Source organism: Galeopterus variegatus, unplaced genomic scaffold (genome assembly GCF_000696425.1).
Source record: "Galeopterus variegatus unplaced genomic scaffold, G_variegatus-3.0.2 Scaffold3995, whole genome shotgun sequence".
Taxonomy (NCBI): domain Eukaryota; kingdom Metazoa; phylum Chordata; class Mammalia; order Dermoptera; family Cynocephalidae; genus Galeopterus; species Galeopterus variegatus.
Genome location: NW_007730106.1, coordinates 46,433 through 64,920, shown reverse-complemented (window position 1 = coordinate 64,920; position 18,488 = coordinate 46,433). Strand labels below are relative to the sequence as shown.

The 18,488-nt window shown below is 49.1% G+C and overlaps 1 protein-coding gene across 1 annotated transcript in view; it reads left to right on the top strand.

The window, feature by feature from the left end:
- LOC103602058 (leucine-rich repeat-containing protein 20) overlaps positions 1-18,488 on the top strand; it is a gene marked incomplete at its 3' end in the record, with an annotated part of 57,043 nt that overhangs the window by 6,179 nt on the left and 32,376 nt on the right. The gene's annotated exons all lie outside the window — the stretch shown is intronic.

The following is an 18,488-nucleotide window of genomic DNA, read 5'->3' as shown; positions in this document are numbered from 1 at the left end:
AAGTTTCCTTTTTTTTTTTTTTTTTTAAAGATGACCGGTAAGGTGATCTTAACCTTTGACTTGGTGTTGTCAGCACCACGCTCTCCCAAGTGAGCTAACCGGCCATCCGTATATAGGGATTCAAACCTGTGGCCTTGGTGTTATCAGCACCGCACTCTCCCAAGTAAGCCATGGGCTGGCCCCGATACTCATAAGTTTCAAACACAAAGAGTGGTAGAGCCTGTTTGCTTAATGCTGTTGACTCTGAGTGTGTGTGTGCCCTTGGTGAGAATACGGAGCTGGCACTGGCTGAGTAGCCCCAGGTACCAGGCTCCGTGCTGGGTGCCTCATGAGTGTCATCTTGAATCTTCACAACTTCCCTGTGATGAGTAATACCCTCCAGGAGTGTCTAGCCTCAGTCTTCAGATGAGGAAGAGATGGAGGGGTGACGGCAAGGTGGGTTTTTTGAGGTTGCACAGCCAGGAGACCTCTTAGCACTCCACTGTTTTACTTGAATCATGTCTTTCTTTTTTTTTTGCTTTTTTCTTATTTATTTTCTGAATTGGTCATAGCGTGTGAGCCTGTCAGTTACTCCAAGACTCCATGCATTTAAGCAAATCATCCCATTTAATTGAATTCATCAGATATTTATTGACTATCACCATGTGCTAGGGGCACCAGAGGATACAGTGCAATTACCTGTGTGTATGTGTACCTGTGTGTGTATGCGTGTATGTTCGTGTGCTTGTGTGTGTGTCACCAACTGGCATGTCAGCACCACCGTAGAGCCACAAGTGTGTTGTGGGAACCCAGAGGTCTGGAGCACAGTCTTGCATTGGGGATGATTGTGCAGATGGACAGATGGCATTTGAGTCAGGCCTTTGGTCTGTGGAGAGGAATTTCACAGGCAGGTAGGAGTGTGTGTGCATGTGTCTGAGTCAGCCTGTTTGTCTCACAAAGGAGCATTTCCTTGGTGGTAACTGAGCAAAGACTAAGAGACTGAAAGGTAGAGCATTTCTGTGAGCAGCCACTCATCAGGTGTGGCTGCAGTGCAGGCTCCTGAGGCAGGGGGTGGTGGCCCAGGAAGTGGAGGGACACTCAGCCTTCAGGATGAGATTGGTCACTGCTTCTTCCAGGAAGCCCTCAGCCCCATGCCCTCCACCCCTTGCTCCCTTCCTCCTCTGTAACACCCATTCAACATCCCTAGAGGGCAGGGACCCCGTCTCCCCACTGTGTTTTAAAGCCTTGCACAGTGTCAGGCACTTCGTAAGCATGTGGAGGTATCTGCTGAACTGAGCTAAGGTGAGCATCTCCTCTGTCAGCAAACTGACTTGAAGATTGTCATTGGTGTTGGAGGGAAGTCTCTGGGGAGAGCCTCAAGCTGGTGAGGTGATGCTGTGGGCCCTCAGTAGAGGAATTCTGGAATTCTGTGCCTGTCCCTAGTGCTTACCCCAGTGTTCAGGATTCTTCACTACTAATACTGTCATTGAAAGGCAGGCTTGTCCCACAGGCCTGAATTTGAATCCCCTACTAGCCACCTACTAGCCGCGCACCTTAGCAGATTGTTTAACCTCTCAGCCTTGGTTTCTTCATCTATAAAATGCGAATGGTGAGTGTGTCTGCCTCATCAGGGGACTTAGGAGTAATTGTTAGGTCTTTAAGGTGCTTGGCATGTAGGGAGCTCAATAAATGATAGCTATTATTTTTAATTTTTTCTCCTCCCTAAACCTGGAGGTGGGGCCCAAGTCCTGCCCCACTCAAACACACCTCTTCCAGGTGTCAGCCAGCCAGGTGTCTGCTGGGCCTGCTTCACATTGCCTTCCAATGGGGAGCTCAGTGCAGATTGACAATCTCTGAGGTCAGTAACCTACCCCTGCCTTAAAAGTTCACAGGAGAGAGGGACACCTGCAGTTCCCTGTCATCCAGAGGTGTTAAGAGTAGGGGGCAACTGGAGAGGGAGAGCTGAGTTCTGACAGGCGAGTGGGGAGAAACTTTCGGAGGAGGTGCTGTTTGAGAGAGGATGTTTCAGGAGGCACCGTGAGGAGACAGGTTTTCCAGGCAGTGGTAGGGATGCACCTGAGTTGGGGGACTGAGTTGTCGCTACAGCATGGGGGAGGTGGTGCCAGATGGTGCTCGGCAGGTGGAGAGCCTCGAAGGCCGTGTTAAGGAGCCTGGACTTCAACCTCTGTGGATCAGAGATAACAAACTCAGATGTCTGTCAGGTGGGGGTTCCTGTGAACTGAAGAGTGAACACCCTGCCTTGGGTGAAGTGTGCAGGGCAGCTAGGTAGGACATGCTGTGACCAGCTCCCATGCACAACCTGGGGGCTGTGAGCCAGGATCATGAGTGTGGTGAAGCTCTAGTCAACTTGGGAGAAGATTTAGTTATGCAGTCTTGGCTGAAGCTGGAGACTTTCATGTGGAGGGGACTGAGTCTTTAAAGTTAGGGTTGAAAAATAGCTGGAACTTTTTACCACTACAGTGGTCAGAGAAGTAACAAAATGTCAGAACAGGCCATTGCAGGTGCCTGCAATCCTGACCCTGGGAAAGTAGAGCTGACTAGGCTCATACAATATAAAGGGTCTGGGGTTTAAGCAGTCAGCACATATTGAGCACCTGCTGTGTACAAGGTGCTGGGGGGCTTCCGGGGTTACGTGCAGTAGAATCCTCAATCTGGGACCAGCCCACCACCCGTGAGACAGTCAGAGAGCAGTGAGCGACACATAGGTTCCATGCTAAGCTGTGTTGGACAGACCACAGGTTGTTGTAATTCAGTGGGAGATGTTGCTAGATGTTGAAATAGTACAGGAAGGCTTTCTGGAGGAGGTGGGAATTGAACTGGGTCTTGAAAGGTAGATGAAGTGACTCAGTATGGTTCTCATTTAAAAAAAGCAAACAATCTGAAGCAGCCTAAATATCTAGCACCAGAAAATTGCTTAAATTTTGTTATAGCTATACAGTGCAATTTATGGAACCATTAACAGTGCTGCATAACATTTCACTATGCATTTAAATAAAGACTGGCACATTCTCATGTATAACACAAATTGGAAAAAAACAAGGATCCTGAACTGTATATATAGTAAGATATAATTGTGCTAAACATGTGTATATATAATGAAAAGTAAATGCAAGGAAATAAAACAAGATGCAAATGGGAGTTAGGAAATACTATTCTGCTTTTTCTAAATGTTCTGTGATGAACATATTACTCTTCAAATTAGACAAGAATAGATTTTAGGGAAAGGACACCGACTACGGAAGGTAGGAATAAAACACGTCACAACAACAGACAGGAGGTCAGGGGTAGCTCATTCTCCAGGCCCATGCCCTTGGGAGAGGTCGGGGCTTCCCTGGCTTCTCCCCTTCTGCTGGGTTCCCTCCCTGTGTGTGCAGGCCCAGTGGAACAGCTGCTCAAAGCTGCAGGTATCTCTCTGCAGAGCGGGAGATCCCCTATGGAGACTGGGCTGGTAAGCACTTAGTTACGGGCTGGCTCTCACCTTACTCAGGTAGGTAACCTGAGTAAGCACCGCTCATGCTCCTCCGGCACTCCCAGGTGCACCGCCGGAGCCAGAGCCAGAGCCAGAGCCAGAGCCGGAGGGCTTGCTCCCCCTGTAACCTGAGCTGTGGATCCCAGCCCTTCTTGCCCCACTCAGGCTCTTCATCCCCCAGAAGTGGGCTCCTTTCCATCTGGCCCTCAGCTTCAGTTGAAGACACTTTCCTACCAGTTCCTCATCTATCCTTAGCATCATCTTCTAGACCCTCCCAATGAGCTGAGCAGGCAAAAAGCAGGAACTTAGCACTGTACTCAGCCTCCCTCCCCTGAATCAGGCTCTCCTCCCTGCCCGCCTTGGCTCCCCACATTAGCACTTTGTAAAGGCCTTGTACCCATCTGAGCCTCCCTGGGAGCTCGTACCCCAGAGGGGCCCCAGTCTGACCTCACCCTTCTTTCCAGCCAGTGTACCCTGGGGCCAGGCTGCTCTGCACCCCTGTCCTCTCCAGGCAGAGCTCCCAGGTCTGCTGTGTGCTTTGGGGTTGACTTTAAATAATAATTGTTGTCTCAGAGGAGCAGGATTTGGAGAAGTCTGGTAGTGCGCAGCAGGGCAGGGCATAGCTGGCTGGGATGGAGGCATTGGCGAGGTGGGAGGAAGGAGAGAACTGGCCTTTATCTGGGGCCTGCGGGTGTTGGGCTGCGAGCTGGGTACATTCACATTCAACATTTCTTCTAATCCTTTTTACAGTCTTTCTCCCTTCCTGACTCAGGATTCTTGTCTGTGTTCATTTCTAGGAAATTCTGTTGCTTTCCCACCTCCCCCCGCCAGTCTCTTTCCTCATGGGCTCCTCATTCTATGCCTGCCTCGCCTTTTTAAGTTTTCTCTCTTTATCTCTCTGTGCTACATCTGAGAAGTTTCCTCAGCTCCACCTTCTATTTCACTAAGTGTTCTTGTATTTAATCTGTTGAACCATCGATTGAGTTTTTAATTTTTAAGACTATTTTTATTTTCAAAGGTTCTATTTGGTTCTTTAAAAAATCTGATTTAATGTACTCTGGTTTCTCTTCAGTTCCAATAAATCTTTTGCCTCTTACTAAAAAATCTGATTTTAGCAAATAATAACTTATTTCTTTCTTATGTTTTAACTATTTTTTTATTTCTTTAATCATGCGACAATCCTTGTTTTTTAATCTTTGCTGTAATAGAAATAACAGGATGTTCGTAGGGGTCTGAGCCTGCTGTTGCTCACAGCAGGCTGTTCTGGGTGGATTTTATGTAATTTTGGACCCTCTCTGTTCCTGTCTGTAATCCTGGGTTGAGGGACTGTGTCCTCCAGAGGGGTTGTGTTTGCTTCTGTCAGATGCCTGAGTGTGGCCAGCCTGGAATTGTCTTCTGTTAATTTTTCTGTCCTAGTGGTTTCTGGACCTCAACAGAAGTGAATATTCAAACTCCAAGTAAGAACAAGCCTGTGATTTCAGATTCTTAGAGGAGATTTTTGTTTTTGTGTTTTTAAATTCAGTGCCTAGGCAAAGACAAAACAGTTTTCTAATGACCAAAAAGTGGATTTTTCCCCTAGTTCACCCTTTCTCTGAAGGTAGTCCTTCAAAATCCCAATTTTCTGCAGGGGTCGTGGCTTTGGTTTCCCACCTGGAGTAGGCCCAAAGCTGCATTTCCGAACCCTTTGGGCCTTTGAACCTGAGCCCAGATAGCAAAGCATCAGTACCTGCCAGTCTGTCTTCCAAATCCTCTATTTTTGACCCCTGGAGCTGGCTCTTATTGAACAACAGGCATCATTGTAAACACTTTGCTGGTTCTGACTCTTAATCCTCATGACAAGCTTACAAAGGGGTGATATTAATATCCCCATTTTACAGTGAAGAAACTAAGGCATGAGACTTTTTTTTAATCAAGTGTTTCTAAGCGTTTTGTCGCATGAGGGTGTTCCTCTGCCGTGTTGCTTTTGAAGTAGAAGTCCTCCTCCATTTTGTAGATGTTCGAGCCAGGCTGAGTGTGGGTGGGGGTGCCTAGCTGGTGACTCAGCCATTTTGAGGTCTGTGTGGTGCATAGCCCTGCCTTTCCTCATGCACCCAGCTGCCCCCTTTGCAGGGGTGAGGGTAGGAGATAAAGAGGGGAACTAAGAGACCCGAGCAGCTCACTGCTAGCCTCTCTCCTCTCATGCCTCCTTGGAGCCACAGAGCCCACCTTGCTCCTGGAAACGGAGGAAAATAATCAGAGACTGATATCTACCTTCGTACCTAATATTTACATCATTGTTAGGATGTCTCAGGGGATTGAGACAGTGGGGACAGCCCTGGCTGCTTCCCTGGTCAATTCCTCCATTCCTGCAGGGTTTTATAAAGGGTGGGTCCTGGGTAACGGGCATCAGGTTAAAAATACATGTTCAAAAAAATGTATATTCATGGCCTCCATTCCAGAGCTTTGAAAATAGAATCTCTGAAGCTGGCGCCTGGTGGTCTGCATTTTAGCAAGACTCCCTCCCACGTGATTCTTCCATGCTTTGAATTTATTTTTATCCAGATATCATTTATATAAATAAAATTTACACATTTTAGTATATAATTCTTAGTTTTGAGAAACACATGCAGTCATGTAACTATTACCACGAGAAGATTCAGAACCTTTCAATCACCTCAAAAATTCTCACATACTCCTTTGCAGCCAGACCCTTCCCCGATCCCCAGTATCTCCCCGATCCCCAGTATCTGGGAGCCACTGATCTATTTTCCATTGCTATGGTTTTGACTTTTCTAGATTATCATGGAAATGGAATCATACTGTTTTATAACCTTTTGAGCTGGCTTTTTTTACTGTAGCATCATGTATTTGAGATTCATCAGTGTTTTGTGTGGATCAGTAGTAGTTTGCTCCTTTCATTTCAGAGGAGTATTCCACTGTACGGATGTGCTGTGATATGTTTATACTTTCATCTGCTGAATGACATTTGGATTGCTTCCAGTTTTTTAATACAATAAAGAAAGCCTATAAACTTTCACATACAGGTTTTTGTGTGAAGCAAAGTTTTCATTTCTCTTGGGTAAATACATAGCAGTAGGATTGCTGGGTTGTATATGTTAAGTGTATGTTTGACTGTATAAGAAACTGCCACACTTTTCCAAAATGGTTGAGAATTCTAATTCCTTCACATCCTCTTCAACACTCGATATGGTTTTTAAATTTAAAGACTCTTATAGGAGTGTAATGGTATATCATTGTGGTTTTAATTTATAGTTCTTTGATGAGGAATAATGTTGAACATCTTTACATGTGCTTATTAGCCATCCATCTGTCTTTGATAAAATGTTTATTCCCATTTTATTGAATGTCTTTTGCCCATTTTTTAAAAATTGGGCTTTCTTATTAAGTTTTGAAGGTTCCTTATATATCCTGGATTCATGTTCCTAATCAGGAATCATGTTCCTAAGTGTTTTGCTAGTCTGTTTTCCAGCTCATGACTTGTCTCTTAACAGTGTCTTTTAGGGAACAGATATTTTTAGTTTTGATGAAGTCCAACTTATCACTTTTTTTTCTTTTACAGATGGTACTGTTGGTATTATGGGAAATCTTTTCCTAACCCAGGTCACAAAGATTTCCTATCAGACTTATCTGGATATTAGTTAAACATACAGATTCATGGACCCCACTCTAGAACTTTCAAAGTTGAATCTCAGAGGGTGGGCCTGGTGCTCTGCATTTTAACATGAATCCTGTGTGATTCTTCCCTGCCTTAAATAGTAAGAATCACTGGCTTACTATTTACAATTTAGAACTTCCTTCTCCTGTTGACTTCTGTGGGGCTGGGCAGGGGCATTGCCTGGACAGGCCTCTGGATGTGTGTGTGTGCATGTAAGAGAGAGAGACAGAGACAGAGAGAGGGAATATTAATATGGATATGAGGTGTCCCTGGGGAGGGACCTGAGCAGCAAGTAGGAAGACCAAGGCTAGTGACAGAAGGGATGTGTCTCCCCTCTCCCCTCCCAGGCTTAACTGCACCTTGGCCAAATGCTTTTTGTCTCCTGTGTTCGCCAGCAGATGGCGCCCTGTCACGGGTTGAGCAGGTGCCAGGAAGCTGAGACCTGGAGCAGACCAGGCTATTGCTGGGTGTGAGCCCCAGGTCCTGACCAGGGCTCCCGTTCTCCGCCCAGCTCACTACTTATATTTATACTCCTGTCTGACCCCTGCAGGGACCTGATTTTGCAACCCTTTTCTTGAACAAGGGTACTCAGGAAGTGCAGTATTCAGGAAGTACTTAATAGATACTCACCAAATCAGAATCATGTCTTTTCTTGGTTCAGAAACCGCTACTGACTCCTTTTTTCAACAAACACACACTGAACACTTTCTGCGTGTGCCCTGCCCGAGTACCTTGGGAGTGCCCAGTCTGGGGGCAGGGAAGCAGACCTCTCTCTCTCTCTGAGGGAGGCAAGCAGCCAGGGGCTGTAGAGGGAGCAGCTTTTCTGGCCTGGTGGGGTGGTGGTCTTGGCCAGTTGGGGCTGGTTGGCCTGCAGTTCCTGGCCCAGAGCTGAGAAGGTGGCACCTGGTGGGGGTAAGGGGTGTGTGCTTTGTTGCCATGTCCCCTGGCCTGGGGAGGCTGAAGGCCAGCCAAGCGCAGCCCAGCCCCGAGGGCATGGAGCAGGGCATGGGCTCTCACAGGGCAGCCCTCGGATGGGCTCGGGCTGCCTGTCTCTGTTCAGCACTAGGGCTGATGCCTCATCTCTGCTGTCCTTGACTCCCTGCCTCTCAGCTGGGGAAGAGGTAGCTATGCTGAGCCCATGCTCTCTCCCAAGGGACTCTGAGTTCCTTTGTAAGGAGATAGCCTCTCCCAGCTCTGCTTCCTCCATGGTGTGATGTGAAGGGTGACTAGAAGCCTTCTGCCTAAAATGCCATCTCTAGACATGCTGTCTCTGGATTGGGGGACCTGGGAGGGCGAGAATGACCCTTCCATATCTTCTCTCCTACAGCACTTAGAGAGGGCTTTTCTCTCTTCAGGGCACAGTGCTTGTTTGAAAAGGAGACTAGCGTTTCTCGATCTCGGCAGTATTGAATTTGGGGACTGGATAATTCTTTGCGTGTGTGTGTTGGTGGGGGGAGGGGACTGTCCTGTTCATTGCAGGATGTTTAGCAACATTCTTGGCCTCTGCCCACTAGTTGCTAGTTGTCTTAGTCCATCAGGCAGAATACCATAGGCCAGGTGGCTTCTAAACAACAGAAATTTATTTTTTACAGTTCTGGAGGCTGGGAAGTCCAAGATCAAGATGCCAGAAGATTTGGTGTTTGGTGAGGGCCCTCTTTCTGGTTTATAGAAAGCTGTCTTCTTGCTGTATCCTCCTGTGGTGGAAGGGCGGAGGAACCTTTGTGGGGTCTCTTTGATAAGGGTACTAATCCCCTATATGAGGGCTCCACCTTGGTGACCTAGTCACCTCCAAAGGCCCCACCTCCAAATGCCATCTCATTGTGGATTAGGTTTCAACATAAGAATTTGGGCAGGGAAAACAAACGTTCAGTCTATAGCACTAGTAGTACCCTTTCCCCCACTGCCACCCCCAGTTGCAACAACCAGATTTGTTTCCAGATATTGCCAAGTATCCCCTGGGGGCAAAATGGTTCCTGCTGAGGATGCCTGCTGTAGGAGATTATGCCTGTAAGGTGTCGAGCTTGGTGCAGTCAGCTGTGCCAGGGCAGGGCTCGAGCCGAGTGGAGTTTGGTAAGCTGAAAAAAGCCGTACAGCAAAAGAAACGACTAACAGAGCAAAAAGACAACCTGCAGAATGGGGAAAATATTTCAAACTATGCATCTGACAAGGGATTAATATCCAGAATATACAAAGAATTCAAGACAACAATAAAAAAATAAGTAACTCGATTAAAATATGGGCAAAGGAGCTGAATAGGCATTTCTTAAAGGAAGACGTACAAATGACCAACAGACTCATGAAAAAATGCTCAGCGTCACTCAGCATCAGGGAAGTACAAATCAAAACTACACTGAGATAGGGCCGGCCCGGTGGCGCACTGCTACAGTGCGCCGCTTGGGAGCGCGGCGGTGCTCCCGCCGAGGGTTCGGATCCCACATGCAGACCGGTTCCCGCTCACTGGCTGAGCGAGGTGTGGGAGCGGCACCGAGGGTTGCGATCCCGTTGCCGGTCCCGGTCAGGTACGGGCACGACACTGAGGGTTGCGATCCGTTGCCGGACACGAAAAAAAAAAAAAAAAAAAAAAAAAAATTACACTGAGATATCATCTCAGCCCAGTTAGACTGGCTGTTATCAAAAAGAGAATAACAGTTGCTGGCGAGGATGCGGAGAAAGGCGAACCCTCCAACACTGTTGGTGGGGCTGTAAATTAGTACAGCCGTTATGGAAATCGGTATGGAGGTTCCTTAAACAACTACAGATGGAACTGCCATATGATCCAGACATCCCATTGCTGAGTATATACCCAAAGGAATGGAAGTCGTCATGTCGAAGGGACATCTGCACTCTCATGTTTATTGCAGCTCTGTTTACAACAGCCAAGAGTTGGAACCAACCTAAATGTCCATCAATGGATGAGTGGAAAAGGAAAATGTGGTATATATACTTAATGAAAAGGAGATGGGAGTTCAGTTTTGTAGGAAGGGCTCTGATCCAGAAGTCAGGTGAGGTTTTGAACCTCACCCTAACTCCTAATTGTTGCACGCGGTTTCCATCTGTAAAAGACTGGACTCCAGCCCTGATCTTTTGCTGTTCTCTCTGTTAAACCCTCACTGGCTTTCCTTGCACAGAGAGTAAACCCAAGCTCGTACCACAAAGCTGTGGGTGACCTGACACTTGCCATCTTCTCCCACTGCACTTTGAGCCACTTGGGGCTTCCCCCATTATGTCTCAACTGACTGGCCACCTTTCAGTCCTTTGAACTGCCAAGCCTTTCCAGCCCCAGGGCTTGGCATATTCTGTTCTCTTTGTCTGGGATGCTCTTTCCTGTTCTTCATGTGGCCGAGCCCTTCTCATATTTTAAGTCTCAGCCTAAAGATTATTCTTTAGAGAGGCCTCTGAGACCTTCCTTTCTAAATGGACTTTGTCCGTCATTTTTCTTCCAAAAAAAAAAAAAAAAAACAAAAACCAAATTTATATTCATACAGGAAAGTGCATTAAACAATAGACATATAGTTCAGATATTTATAAAACAAATGCTCATAGAACTACCATCTAGGTCTAGACATAGAACATTAACAGAGTCCCCAAAAGCCTCTCCCACCCCCAGAGGTAACCAGTATCCTAACTGTTGTTATGAATTTTTCCTTATTTTTGCTTTTCTTTAGTTTTATCATCTGTGTACACACATCTAAACAAGACAGCTTAGTTTGCTTTGTTTTTACACTTTATATGCATAGATTTGTAATGTATAAATCTTTGACTACTCAGCCTATGATTGTGAGAATCCTCCATGTGGTTTCTTGTAGCCATGGTTTGATCTTTTTCATGGTTGTGTAATATGCCACTGCATGGGTGTACCCCAGTTTGTTGATCCAGGATGCTGTTCGTGGACATGCAGGGCTCTTACAAGCAGTGCTGCCCTGGCCCTTCCTGCATGCATCCCTGGTGCACGTGTGCATGTGCTTCTCTAAGGACATACCCAGGCTGTGGGCATCTTCTAAGCATGAGTGTCCTCTGGGAAAGGCATCATTCAGGCTAGCCTGGGCACTGGCTGGTTGTGGCATTGGGCGACAGGTGAGTGGCAGGTGCCTGGGAACCTGTGGACCCTTGGATGCATGTCAGGAGAGGCCTGTGGGGTAGTAGGAAGAGCCCTGGTCTGGGAGGCAGGAGGGCTGGACTTGAGTCTTGAGTTCAGCTTGCTATAGACTTGCTGGGTGACCTTAGCAGTCACTTCACATCTCCCTGGCTCAGCCTCCTCACCTGTCACATAGGGGTGCTGGAGGGCCAGCCCACTTTCCAGGGCACCTCTGGACATGGACATTTTCTGGCTCTTGAGTTGTGGAGAGAGTGGGCTGTGGGTGCTGACTGTGGCTGCAGAGGCAGTTCATAAGTACATATGGGGGGTTAGGCAGTTGTGCATTTGGCAGGATGTCAGTGCAGAGAAAGTAGTTCAAGTGAGACCCTGGCGGGGTGGTGTCTAAGGATGTTATTTAAAGGCAACAACCAGCTTGAGAAAGAAAATCAGTAGAGCTTTCAGAGAGCTGAACAGCTTTACTGGCAGCAAATGGGCCCAGCTCAGTAGCCTCTGGTGCAGAAATGCAGGGCCTGGGGCGGTCCTCTTGTGCAGAGGCTGGTGATTGGTGTCAGCCCTCCCAGGAGCCCGTGGAGCTCTCACTGCTTCTGCAACTGCTTCTGCATCTGGCAGCCAATGTCAAAAAGGTGGGCACAGAGTGCTGTGTCCAGGCAGGGGACTGAGCCCACTGTTGGGGCAGGTGAGGAGAGGTCCACGTGGGGGTTCTGGCAAACCTCCATACCATGATTTGGTCTAGTATAGCCTTTTTCTGCCCAGGTTGGTGTGGGGCTCGGTGGAGCCCTGTCTGGACCCCACATCCCCAGGTACAGGAGTGGCCATGGAGGGAGCTCAACATTGGGTGGCAACTCTGGGGATGGAAAGAGAGCAGATTTGTTCTAAGCCTCCAGTCCTGGCATCTGCACTTGGAGGAAAACTTTAAAAAGTATGTACCTCTAAGTAAAAAGCAATAGGTGGTCCATGTGCCCAAGACACAAACCATGAGGCACAGAAGGATAAACAGGGAGAAGCCAGGCTTCCAGCCACCCTATCCTCTTGTCCCTGGTCCCTTGGTCCCTTCCTCTCTGGCACGGTGTCTTGTGGAAGTAGGGGAGCAGTTATGAGGCCCTGTTGGGTTAGGCTGGCTGACTCTAGAATTGCTAGGGATGAGGATGGTTAGCTGATGTCCTGAGGCTTGTTCAGTTTATAGCAGTTGTGGGAGAGGACCCCAAGTCTACAGTGGATGTGGCCCAGGTCTCTCTGTTGGGGTTTCTTAAGCCTTTTGTGGGCTTCGGAAGCATCAATAGCTGTGAGTCCACCCAGCCCATTTCAGCTTCGCTGTGGACCTCGGACTTTTGGAGGGAGGAAGGGTAAGATGTCAGGGGTGGGTGACCTGTTCCTTGGGTTCCCTGTTCACTGCAATGCTGCTGACCAGAGGACTCAGACTATATTGTTGGATGAGTGAATGAATCCCTCTCTCTGTGGGTACACATCACTCGGTCTTCTTTTAGTTCTTCCCCCTTCTTCTTTTTTTTTTTTTTTTTGTCTTTTTGTCTTTTTCTGTGTCCGGCAACGGGATCGCAACCCTCGGTGTTGCTCCCGCGCCTCGCTCAGCCAGTGAGCGGGAACCGGTCCGCATGTGGGATCCGAACCCTCGGCGGGAGCGCCGCCGCGCTTCCCAAGCGGCGCACTATCCAGTGCACCACCAGGCCGGCCCTCTTCCCACTTCTGATCCTCTTTCGAAATTGCCCCAGACATGAGAACTGTCCAAGTTGTCTTCAAGGCAGCCCAGTGGATAGGGGTGTTCCTTTCCCAGTGAGGGGACTGAGACCTATGGTGCAGTGACTTGTGGAGATGCCCCAGCCCTGGAGACACATCGCTGGACAGTGAGATGGTTCTATGGGTTGTACAGTACTTGCAGAGCAGGAAATGTACTAAATAAGGATGAGTGCTGCTTTTACCGTCTTGAGTTGTATGCACACAGGATGTTGGCTTAGCACCCATGCTAAGGGGTTTGCATGGCAGAGATGGATCATTTCTGCTGATCCTTAAATGATGAGTCAGGGCATGGGATGGAGTGAGGGGAGGGCATCCCAGGAGGAGTCTGTGTGAGAAAAGTCCTAGTAGCCTGCACAAGGGTGGCTCATGCTGGGGGTGGCCAGGCTGTGACATGCAAGAGGAAAGGGAGCTGAGGCAGGAGGTAGACGAGGTTGGCTCCAGGTTTCAGGGGGCACATGGTGTCACTGTAAGTAGTTTGTGCATTGAAGTCCTATTTTACACAGGGGTTAGGTTCTAAAGAGAGCCTGAAAAGTGAACATCACGTAGAGTGAAATGACCCATGAATAGTAATAAGGACCGACCTTTATTTAATACCTACTATGGGTCAAGCTGTCCCAACTGCTAGACATCCGTCTTATCCCATCTTCATAACAACCCTGTGATTTCATCACCACTCATTCTTATGAAGTGGCTGCTAATGTTATTATTCCCATTTTACAGATGAGGAAACTGAGGCACAGAAAGGCTAAACAACTTCCCCAAGTCCACACATGCTAAGTGGGGCAAGGAGAGGATTTGAACCCAGGCACTCTGATGGCAGAGTCCACATTCCTACCTCTGTGTTAACTAGCGGTCTGGGGTTAGACTGTTGTTTTGATGGTGGGGAACCAGGCAAAGTCCCTGGTGGACAGCAAACCCATGTTGTAGGGAAATATGTATCTTCAGGTACCAGAGTCACACGTGACATCTGAGTTCAGTAAGTAAGTGCATGTGCTGTCTCTGCTGTGCTTGATCTGGCTGGCAATGGGGAGTGTGGTGGTTTCTGAGCAGGAGAGAGAGTTTCTAGGCTGGGTTTGGGAAGATCACTGCTTGGCATAGGACATATGTGAGACCAGTGTCAGGGAACCCAGGGAAGAAACGATTAAGTGCCTTCTATGTGCCAGGGCCTGTACCAGTGTGGCCTTGTCATGAGGTGGGGCCAGTGGGAGGACACACCCGAGGAAAGAGGAGCCATGGACAGAGTGGGCAGCTGATGGGGGCATGCAGCTTGAAGCCTGATGGTGCCTTAACAAAAATAGGGAAGTCTGGGCTGTTTGGGGGTAGATAAAGGCATTCTGATTAATTTGGGACTCCCCCTGCCCAGGGATACCCACAAAGACGTTCACAGCAGGAGACTGGAAATTCAGGTGCAGCCAGCTGGAGATGGAGATTTCTACAGAAGCGCTATTGTCCCACACCCCTGTCCCACCCCCTTTCTCAGCAACCCCCATTCTTGGGTCCCAGACAGCCCCCATGTGTTCTTCACCCCTCCTCCCAGCACAGAGCAGCAGGCACCCCAAGAAGCACGTGGTCACCCCACGTTGTCCGTGTACCCTATTTGTCACCGACACTTGAAGCAGTATTTTTTTATTTATTTTTTTGTCTTTTGTCTTTTTCCGTGTCCGGCAACGGATCGCAACCCTCAGTGTTGCCCCCGTACCAGACCGGGGACCGGCAATGGGACCGCAACCCTCGGTGTTGCCCCCGCGCCTCGCTCAGCCAGTGAGCGGGAACCGGTCTGTATGTGGGATCTGAACCCTCGGGCGGGAGCGCCGCCGTGCTTCCCAAGCGGCGCACTATCCAATGCGCCACCGGGCTGGCCCCCTTGAAGCGGTATTTTTGAAGGAAGAAAAAAAAATTCTTTGAAACCCCGTGGGTAATTATGCAACTTCAAAAAGTCTGTCTTGGCAGAAGAATAAAAATGTTCCAGAAAGATCAGAGAGGTAACCAAATAGGTAACTTTGTGGCATCAATGGCTTGCGTTGCTCAGGTATGAAAGAATTAGCCTGGGAGGGGACCGGCCTGGTAGCGCACTGCTACAGTGCGTCGCTTGGGAGTGCGGCGGCGCGCTCCTGCTGAGGGTTCGGATCCCACATACAGACCGGTTCCCACTCACTGGCTGAGCGAGGTGCGGGCGCAACACCGAGGGTTGCGATCCCGTTGCTGGTCCCGGTCCGGTACGGGCACGACACTGAGGGTTGCGATCCGTTGCCGGACACGAAAAAAGACAAAAAAGAAAAAAAAAAAAAAGAATTAGCCTGGGAGATGTGATTTAACGAGGCCGAGGAGTTTATTAAAATCAAATACTTGCAGAAGTGTAAGCATGGCTCTGGCTCATGAGGCAGCGGGGATGGAGCTCCATGACAGAGGGGCTGGCAAAGCTCAATTCCAGGGCCTGTAATTGAGCCCCTGACGAACTCCGTGCTGTAAATGTAGTGACACAGCCACAGCAAATTATCACTCTTTTCCTTTCAAGGTAGGAAATTGCAGTCTGTTCTGGGAGACAGGTGCTGCGAAAGGTCATTATTGATGATGAGGTTTTAATTGACATCTGCCTCATCTCTGTTGGCTGTGTTTTGCTAAGAAGTGTATTTTTGTCATGCTCCAGTTTGTTCCCAAGATTCCTTATTTTGTAGAGTTCACTCAGCAAACGCGTGCTGTGTGTGGCTCTGCAAGGGATGGGATGGGAAGGTGAGAGGGAGGAGAGAGCCGAGGACTGAGCTCTGGCAGGTGTGCCATCAGGCCGTTGTACCTGCTCTTATTTCTGCCTGGATCCTTCTTTTCCCGGGTCTTTGCATGCCCTCCTCCTTTTTATTCTTGTCTCAGCTAGATGTCGCTTCTTCCAAGCAGCCCTCTCTGACCACACCAGTGGGGGTTGCCCTGCCCCCACCTCATTTACCTGCTCTCTCGTTACACGGTTTTGTTATTACTGTGTGCATTCTCTCTGGTATTTGTCTCTATTTACTGCTGTTCTTGCCACGCTAGAGACTAAGCTCCTTGAAGGAGGGCCTGTGTCTTGCCCACCACTCTGTCTTTGGACTGTGCTGGCACATAGCGGTTACTCAGGGAATGTTTGTGGAATGAATGATTGCATCTGGTTTTCTCAACAGCTCTGGAGCGTTGGTATTTTCACGTCACTCAGAGAAGGGGAAACTGAGGTTCCATGAGCTGTAGTGGTTTGCCTGATTCTCACAGCCAGCAAATCTTGTGCTGGAATTTGAACTTGAGTCTGCTGGCCTCCCATGTCCTCCTTAACATGCCACTGTCTCAGCAGGACGTAATTCCTGCCCTGAAGGAGCTCCCCGCCCTGCCAGAAAGAGTGAGACAAACTCATTAATAACTTTCACATAAGATACAGCAGGCTAGGGCCCTGACAGAGCTAGCCAAAGTGCAAGGGGTTCACGGGCAGGAGTGAGTCCATTGGTTGAGGACATGAACAAAGGCTTCGTGGAGAGGAGACATTTAAACAAGACCTTGTAATATAGTGTTGGTAAAAGTTTTGAGGACAATGGGAACAGCACCAGCAAAAATGTAGAGGTGGAAAAATTGAGAGTTGCAGGCAACAGTGAGCAGTCTGGCTCAGCTGTAGGGTGGGGGCCTTGCTGGGGAGATGTAAAAGGGTCGTCTGGAAAGGGAGAGGGGAACCAGCTCCCTTGGTGGGAATGCTGTTCTGCACGGTGTGGGGAAAGTGAAGGTAAATAGTCAGGCTCCCTCAGGGGGGTTCAGAATCTTGCTAAGCATTTGATGTAAACATTAACTGTGCACGTAAGCCCAGGTGTTCCTTGGTTATTGTCTGATGTAATTGCGCATGTGCACCCAGGTATTCCTGGGTTATCGGACTTGAATATAAGGACGAATGGCTCTGATCCACAGGGTCCCCGCCCCCCAGGATGCCCTGGGGGGGATGGGGGTGGGGCACGGGGAGGCCGCTGCTGCTGGAGGCTGCTGTAAGTTGCTGCTGCTGCTGAGGAAGCTAAGGACTGAGCTTGCATTGGAATGAACCTGTCAACTCTGCCAACGGCTGCCAAGGTCTTTCCCCAATTACCTAGCTTGCAGTCTGTATGTGAGGGGTCTGGTGACCCAGCCTGGCATGTGAGGGGTCTGTGACCCAGTTTGTACAACGGGTTTGAAGGGTCTGAGCCCTACTGGGCCACAAGCCTCGTAATAACTTCGTATAGCATACATTATACGAAGTTATACGAGCCCTGGGGGGGATGGGGGTGGGGCACGGGGAGGCCGCTGCTGCTGGAGGCTGCTGTAAGTTGCTGCTGCTGCTGAGGAAGCTAAGGACTGAGCTTGCATTGGAATGAACCTGTCAACTCTGCCAACGGCTGCCAAGGTCTTTCCCCAATTACCTAGCTTGCAGTCTGTATGTGAGGGGTCTGGTGACCCAGCCTGGCATGTGAGGGGTCTGTGACCCAGTTTGTACAACGGGTTTGAAGGGTCTGAGCCCTAGCCTGACACACACAGTGGATTCAGTCCCTGTGAACGGGCACAGGGAGTCCCTGAAGATTCCTGAGTTGGAGAATGTGTAATGGGAAGAGGTATTTAGGTGCTCCAGGTGGAAGGGTGGGAGGGGTTTGGAGACCAGGGAGAGGAATTGCTTCCTCAGAGAAGATACAGACACTATCACTGTTAAGTGGATTCCAGGGTTATGAAGCTGGTCTCCTCTAGGCTGTAGTAAAACCATATTGAATAATCACGTCTTTGCTGCATATGGCACAGTTCTTGCTGTGAACTCCAACCCTAGATAAATATTCACTCATTCTTTTCTTCAGTCCCTGAAAGGGCATTTGTACCATTTTACAAAGGGGATGCCGGGACCAAGCTTCCTGGTGGTGAGGGGTATAATTTCATTCAGAAGTGTTTGACCATTGTGGGGCTAGGTTTGAGGAGCAGTCAGCAGGGGGATGCACGCTCCTTTGCTTGAGTTCCCCTCTCATGTGTGCTGGAGGCAAGTCTACAGATATTTGCCAGCCAGGAGAAGACAGTCCAGGTCAAGCCTTAAGGCACATGTCCTGAGGGTTGAGGTGGGGTGCCCTTTCTGGGGAGGTGGGGCTGGGCTGGTGAGCTGAAGAGGAGAGGGAAGGGTGCTTTAGACTGTGGGAATGGTGGGAGCCCAGTCAGGGTGGTGGGTGACTCAAGGAGCGGCAGGTGGGTGAGGTGGGGCATACGGGGTGCATGCGGAGTGTGGCTGGGTCCCAAGTGGAGCACAAGACACTGGGCAGAAACCAATCCTTACAGGGCTGGACTCCCTATTATATCAAGCCCTGAAAGATTGTTGGAGGAGGAGAAAAGGCGTTGTAAACATCTGGCCAGTCAGTGACCAAGCAGCCCTGCTGTGCCCAGGGTGCTGCCTTGGTTCGGCAGGTGCAGCTCTCCCCAGCTGTCGGCTGTGGCCCCTCTCCCTCTGCCCTTCTCTGAAGTGGGCTCTGATCTAAGTGAGTTGTCTGGCATCTCATCGCACCCGAAGATGC